Genomic DNA, 7,479 nt, shown 5'->3' with positions numbered 1-7,479 from the left:
CTGTCTGTCTGAACGTGGCATTACTGTAACGAGCAGCATCTATAAGATGCAAACAACTCACAACTTTTATGCTCCTCCAGCTGTCTGAAAATAGAAGAGTCTGTAAATTAGACAACCCTTGGGCATATTTAGAGACAAGGGCCCCTGGTACAGAGAAGCAAAAGGCCCCAACACCTCTCGTAAATATGAGTAAGACACAGACCTTGTGGTGGTTTTGCTCCTCTTTGTGGTAATGTTGTCTCTTTGGAATTCATTTGCATATGTTTGTGGTCAGTTTGACTCAGTATGTGTTTATTTGTCTTTGGTTCATCATGCAGGTGAAGGCCAGGGGGGCCCCCTGACACTTTCAGTCCCTGAGCAACACATTCTCACTCAGACCTTGTCACATATTGACGTTTTCGTCATGGACTTTCCATGTCTACATATGACATGCAAGGTACCCTGGGCGCGTTGGTTTTCGACGTTCTGTGACACCGTGTCAAGTTCTGCCTGTTACATGCATTGTCTTCTTTCAAGATACACTTCTGTTTCCACAGGAAATAAACACGCTATGTCGGTACAACACTGCGAAATTACATTTTTTTCCTTCAAAAAACACATACAACAACATAACACAACATATTGTTGGGTTTAAGAAAAAAGAACAGGGTTTGGCTTTATAATCTTATGGGACATGAACACCGTTCTCTAGGGTGAAAGTTGGTGTCTGTGGGACCCATCCACCACCCCTCCCACTCGCCCCACTAGGACTTTTTCCCACCTTAACTTTCATCTTTGTCCCGCCGCGTTTCCCCCTGATGCTGCCGTTGAACTGTAACAGCAACCAGCCGCGTATCATGCTGGCGTTAAAGGACATCTTTTTTCGTTGGTTTCTGACACCACAAGTCACTGACTAAGCGCTGGATTTTGACAACTTCCGAGTGAGACCGGGCTTCCCTGGGCCTATGCCCGATAGGCCTGTTCAGTAGTCCATCCTTGAGATAACACAATTGAGGCTATGTTACATTTGTATGTTACTATGTTGCAGATACGTTGACATTTGATGTTTCACCAATGCTGTTGTGAACTTCGTTAGGTTTGGGCACAAAACCAACTTGGTCATGATAAGGAAAAGATCATATTTTGTCTTTATATACCTGGTTTTGGGAGCACGATCCCAGCATAAAAGGTAGAGATAAAAAACAACCACTTTTTGTGGCACTGTCCCCGCTGAAAAAACAGCGATGGGTTGCTAAAAAATGCCCACATTTGGAGGCTGAAAACAGCAATGACTCGCTAAACACAACTGGTTTTGTTGTTTGTTGGTCTCGAACAGTGGTCAGCACCTTGGCAGGGATCTGGCCTTTAATGTCACTGTAGAAACATTGATATGATACGTATGAAACATGCAAATGTAACATACTGGTATTGGTGATTTGCAGAAATGTACGATGTCAACTTTTTCATCTGAGGACTGGGCTGTCACTACATAGTGAGTTTGGCTCTATTAAAACACAATATATGCAACCCAGTCTCACTCTGAAGTCGTCGAAATCCAATGCTTAGGCAGTAACTTGTGGCATCAGACACTGACGTAAAAAGCTGTCCTTTAATGTCGTCATGATACGTGACCAGTCACCGTTGTAGTTAAGGCGCAAAAGTCCAAGTAGGGTGAGTGGGAATGGTGGTGGATGGGCCCAACAAACACAGACTTTCACCCAGGAGAACAATGTTTGTGTCCCGTATGATTGCCAAAACCTGTTCTTTTTTCCTAACCCTTAGCACATGCATTAGTTGTTGGAGGCAAAACAACATCCATTCACGTTGTTGTACTGACGTAGTGTGTATATTTTGAAAGAGACTGTATAAATGGTAAATTTCCTGAGAAAACAGAAGTGTGTCTTGAAAGAAGACAATGCATGTAACAGGCAGAACTTGACACGGCATCCCAGATCTTCAAGAACCAAACCACTCAGGGTACCTTTCATGTCATGTCTGGACGTGGAAAGTTATAAGAGGTAGATGCATGGTGCTGATAAGACCCTGGCTTGTGACTGTAAATCAGACGCACGCTGCAGTTGTGTCCAGATAGAGAAGGTGGAGTTTTTCTCCTACCCTGCTTCCCTTTCCTCTCATCTCCCAGACCCTCCTCTTCTTCTCTCTCCGCTCACTTCTTTTGAGCCTCTCTCCAAACTTTCGGATAATATGCCCTTCAAGATGAGCTTTTTAATGTGCCCATATGCGAGCGCTTTGTGAGCTTTGTGTTTGTTTGTGTATGACCGTCTGGTTTAACTCCTACTTTCAACAGCTGTGGCGAACGCAGCCAGACCTTCCATTTCCAAGTCCCCCTCTCTTTTCCTACTCCTACTCTGCTTCTGTCTGTCTGTGTGTCTCTGTGTCTGTCGGCTGGCTTTTCTTTTTCTCTCTCTCCCTCTCTCTCTCTCCCTACTCGCACACACACACACACACACACACATGTGGGCGCATGATGCACACACACCTCAGGCTTGATATTCATAGCCTCCCTCCTCCTCCTCCTTCACTTGACATGGGAGCCTTAACAGATGTGCCCCAGCCTTGAGCTGCCTCTCCCTCGCTATTGCCTCGTGCTTCGCAGATTTACCTTATCTGTTGGTTTGGAGAGCAACAAAAGTGACTTTAATTTAAAAGTCTGTATTTTTTAGACGAAATATTAACAATACAAGAAATTTGGATTAAATTCGGGAGCTATGGTGCAAGAACAACACCAGTATTGTACCAGTGTTGATATAATGAACACCCAGTTGGGTACAGTGTACATCCTGGCTGTCCTCCATCTCCTATACTCAGTTTATACCCAACTATGTCTTATTTGGGAATATATGTGAGCATCTATTGTATCTGCACACTTTCCTTTATTCAAATATCTTATTTTGAAAAACGTTTTAAACATTTGCTTTATGATTATTACGTGTCCTATTTTCTATATTCTTTATAACATTATTATGTCTGGTGTGTTTTCTGCCTTATTTCTGCTGTTTAAACCTCGCCTATTCCTGTTTTGGAGTTTCAGCGGAGCTTGTGTGTGTGTGTGTGTGTGTGTTTTTCTGTGTGTGTCTCTGTGTGTGCGTGCGCGCGCGCAGCCAGTGCCGTGCGCTGGAGGCTTATGGTAATTGCGGTCTCCCGACTGGCCTTCTGGGTAGAGTCTGCGCGAGTGGGAGTGGAGCGAGTCGCTCGGTCTCAGCAGCGTTCATCCATTCTGTGCGGCACTCCCCGTACAGCTCCGTGCGTCCTCCGGTGCGAACCGGGGTGTTCTCTACGCTCCACGAACAAAACGCGGGACGGAAAGCTACACGGAATAACCTTCAGCAAACCTTTCGCGACACGGATTCCGGCGTTGGAGAGGACATGGAGTGACGGAGAGCGGGAGAAAGGGGCTTTTTCCGAGGACGGCGTGCTCCGCTGAAACCCAACATGGCGCTGCTGCGAGGTACGGCCGAGCTGAATTAATTTCTCCGCGAGTCACTCCGACCTCGCCACCTGTATCCTGTGGGGGCCCGGGCCGCACGGCACATCGGCTCTCCCACTTAAAGGACCTTAACGGGTTTTTCTTTTGTGGATTTCTCTACATCCTGCCGTTTTGTTTTTCCTCCACGCAGGATCTTTTTTTTGTTGCTTTATGGCAACCCAAGTGACATTTGCAGCAGCAAAAAGTCCGCTTCAAATATAGGTTAATGGATGAGAGTTGCTTATAGACAATAGAATAAGGACCCAGAGCTTTATATGTGAGTCTTGTTTTGTTTCGTGACAAGTGGATAACCTGTTAGACACTTTTAGTTGCTTTTTTTCCTCTGGCTGGGATTGTGTGTCTCCAGCAGACAGGACCGTAACCCGGGCTCGTCTACGTACGCACGGATCGCTGTCCTTGTTAACTTGGGAAAAACAGGGAAAAGGCGTGAGTTGGGGCGCACGGACGACGGCTGGAAGTAGCACCAATTAACCAGGTGAGGCAATCAATGACAAATCGAAATGTATTTTCTTTCTCATGATGTGAAATCTCCTGCGTGAGGACACAAAACGCACAGAGCTCTGCTTCTTTTAAAATAGTGCCACAACAGCCAAATTGGGTTAAAACGATCATGTGTGTTTTATATAATGTGTTTAAAATCAAAAACAGTCTCCCTGTGCGGCTGGATGTGAAGGCGATAGCCCGGTGTTGTTGTGCGCAGACTGGGAGAGGATCGGCCACTTCTAAGAATAGCGCATAGGGTGGTCTTTGTGCGTTTCGGCGGGGCAGTGACATGTGGTTGATAAATAACACGCGCACACACACATAATGATCCGACCGTGAGCTTGGCCTTTTTTTTTTTTAACAACTGTCCTGTCAACCGGAGCGAGGTGAGAAGGACGTCCCGGAGATTAGCGGACTTGAAAGTGGCGCCGTCCTCGATGGTGAATATTCAGGCTTTTCGCACTCTGTTTAGTGACGAAGTGTGTGAGAGCCTGTGGGGCGACGGTGGGAGTGTGTATGTGCGCGTGTGCGTGCGCGCACACGGAGCTTCTGCGCTAAACAAGGTTACGGAATCCAGCCTCGCCCTGCCAACGGGAAGCGAGCGGTGCTGCTCCGTTTATACACGGTTCAGTTCAGTTGGAGGGCATCCCCGCGGTGTGTGTGTGAGTGTGTGTGTTGGTGTGGCAGCTGATTGTGTGTTCGTGGGGGAGGTGTGTGTGTGAGAGAGAGAGGTGGGGGGGGCTTTGTTTGGACAGAGTGGACGTTGATCAGCCGTCTCATCAGTCCCAGAGGCAGTGTTAGGGGAAAGGTGTGTGGGGGAAGAGACGGGACTGCACCGCTCACCTTCCTGTCGACTTGATGGAAACCGCTCTGGCATCCTGCCACCGCACACACACTTCATGTCTTGCAGGTGTTCTCCGATATGACTTTGCGCTGCAGTAGCTATGTTGTCTTCCACTCGCACGCAGTCTCGCTGCGAGACTAGTCTTTGCATTGCGGGGGGAATATCCTTGGCGCACGGAGCAGTCATGTAGCGCCATTTAGGACCCCCTCCCCCTGCAGCCACGATACGCGCAGCGCTCTCACATGGGAGAAAGTGGCACCCCAGACTCTTATTAGTTTTAAAAGTGCCACTTATTACAGTCACTATAATTTCCTGATTGCTTGGAAAAATTGGTGAGATTTTCACGAATTTTAAACCACTCTATCCAAATCCGCCACTCTGCCATTATCAACTTTAAAGCATTTATTTTCACTTCTTGCCTCCTGCACCAGTTTGTGGGCGGCAGCGATCAGTATGAACCACTTCTTATAGTTGCTGTTTAATTGAAATAAGTGCTGCAAGGCGTGTTGGACGCGATCCAAAAATGAATCGTCTCCTTCTTCTGTAAAGCTCCTGCGGGCTGCGTATAGCCTGCATTTTTCACGACCAGCAAAGTAGCATTTAAGAGGAGACATTTGTCTTGAAATGACTTTTGTCGGTGCCCACACTCTCCCATCGCAGGAGAACCAACCGCTCATATCGCGGGAGTTTTTCCCCCCGTGCCGCCGCGCCTGCTGCCTGTCCTGGAGCCACACAGGCACTAATTAGGGGACGCTCTCTTAGGACGATCGATGTGCCTCATATTGGCTGGCTCCAGCTCATTGACGAGCTTAGTGAGGGAAGCAGCTACTAAAAGACCACTTCAGCCGCCCGGCAGCCAATGCGCGCAGGATATACAGTAGAGAATCTCTCCTATAGCGCAGAGGCAGCTGACGCTGGAGCAGGTTGGGGGAGCAGGACCTCGTGTTGGGACCTTTCGAGGGAACAGAGCAAAGGGGGGGATTAACCGGTGGGGGGGGGGTGGAGGCTACTTCAGGGGGATTTGATGCAGAATAAAAGCTTAATTGTATTTAAATGTAACCTCGGTCCCCATAGTGAGGCAAATGGCCCTTGTCATACATTACTTAAATTTAAATGTCGATCTTGTAGTTTTTTAAGGGATAAAAATCAACCTAAAGGGAGATCTGAATATAGATGTGCGTAATTTGAGGATTAGGAACAGTGATCCATAAGACCATGTGGCTAATTATTTACCAGTAACATGCTGTTGTGCTGCGATAAGGCTTCACTTGCTCATTTGAATTTATTGTTGTGGTGGAAATGATGACATATAGGGACTTTTGCTGAATCCTCTGATAGGTTTAGTGAGACTTATAGGTTTGGATGGGTGTTGTTGTGACACAGTTGTAGGTTGTCATAATTGGTTTTGTGATTTGCTCATAATTACCATACTGTCTTCACCCTCTTTGTCAGCAACCCACAAACTTCATATCAAACGCAACCCTGGTCGTGACACTGCTCTCTAAACTGCTCAGTCTGATCTTTTGGTACCAGAGCCTGTTCCCCAAGCTGTGCATGTTGTGGAAGCGCAAAACAAATACTTCACATTTTGTGTGGGCCGAGTAGTTTATTTATAGTGTACCCCGTCGGACTGTTTTGCGCATCATTTTTCCACTGTGCGCTGTGAAGTCAGTGCGGGGCTGATCTGTTTTCCAGGTGTTGAAACACAGATGGGGAGGGCTGCTTATCATAGATTGACACACTGATATGTTTTTTTCCTCTCTCTTTTCACGCGAGAGGACTTCACACTTCTTCCAAAAACAGGGTTTTATTGCCCGGGGCCCATTAGCTGTGTAAGTAGGGGGGTCAAGGGTTGCCACACAAACAAAATAAGGCTTTAATTTAAATAACTTCTCATTAGAATTATGCAGAAATTGCTTTGTGAATCAAATGTTTTACTTTCACCATCTGTCAGCCACACAATCAAATAGGTGTTCTTAACATTAAAAACACTAGAGAAACCTTATTTTAATGGATTCTTTCTTGGAGCACCTGAAGGTATCACCAGCCTCGTGCCTGCTGGGGCATATTGTCATGCTGAGTGATGTGTGACAGTGGATGTGTCAGCGTGGTGCTCCGAGGGGGGGATCTGCTGCTGCGTACAGGGACAGCCCCGCCACCTCCATTTTAAACCCATTAACCTGCTGTTTGTCCGCTTCTCTTATCCGGAATCAATAAAGGACCACGCGGGGAATATTGCGCACAGATTGAGAGCACGTCGATAAAATCACGGGGACCACTTTTGCATATCAAACCTTTTTCTAATGTGTTGGACGGCAGGCAGGGAGATGCGTAAAAAGGCGCGTCAGAAAATGCCCGTGTTGTGTTTAATATCCAGCCGGAGACACGAGGTCTGTCTTATTGTTGTCGCGCTTGTGTTTTTTTTCTCTCTCTCTCTCTCTCTCTCTCACACTCGCGCCTGGATATAAAACAACAGTCTCGTCGCTGCCGGCGCTGCGCTCGCTGCTGAGGCGAGGTGCGTGTGAACAAAAGCGGAGGCACGGCAGAGAGCCGGGGAGAGATCGGTTTTCCAGGCGCTGCGCAGCTCCCGGAGGAGACGTCACGGTTTGATTGAAGCTATGCTCCGTGCTGGCCTCCCGGGACCTCGCGATGAAACGGGAGAGCC

At 47.4% G+C, this 7,479-nt stretch overlaps 1 protein-coding gene across 2 annotated transcripts in view; it reads left to right on the top strand.

Annotated features, from left to right (window-relative positions):
• The first annotated feature begins 3,158 nt into the window (after positions 1–3,158).
• Positions 3,159–7,479, top strand: part of bcor (BCL6 corepressor) — a 40,289-nt gene continuing 35,968 nt past the window's right edge. For both annotated transcript variants that reach the window (XM_050048286.1, XM_050048284.1), the window contains exon 1: positions 3,159–3,962. The gene's annotated coding sequence lies outside the window, so the exon portion shown is untranslated. The remainder of the gene's footprint in view (positions 3,963–7,479) is intronic.

The sequence above is a fragment of the Epinephelus moara genome, chromosome 7 (assembly GCF_006386435.1).
Source record: "Epinephelus moara isolate mb chromosome 7, YSFRI_EMoa_1.0, whole genome shotgun sequence".
NCBI classification, from domain to species: domain Eukaryota; kingdom Metazoa; phylum Chordata; class Actinopteri; order Perciformes; family Serranidae; genus Epinephelus; species Epinephelus moara.
The sequence above is the reverse complement of the archived record's forward strand: the minus strand, read 5'-3'. Positions and strand labels throughout refer to the sequence as shown.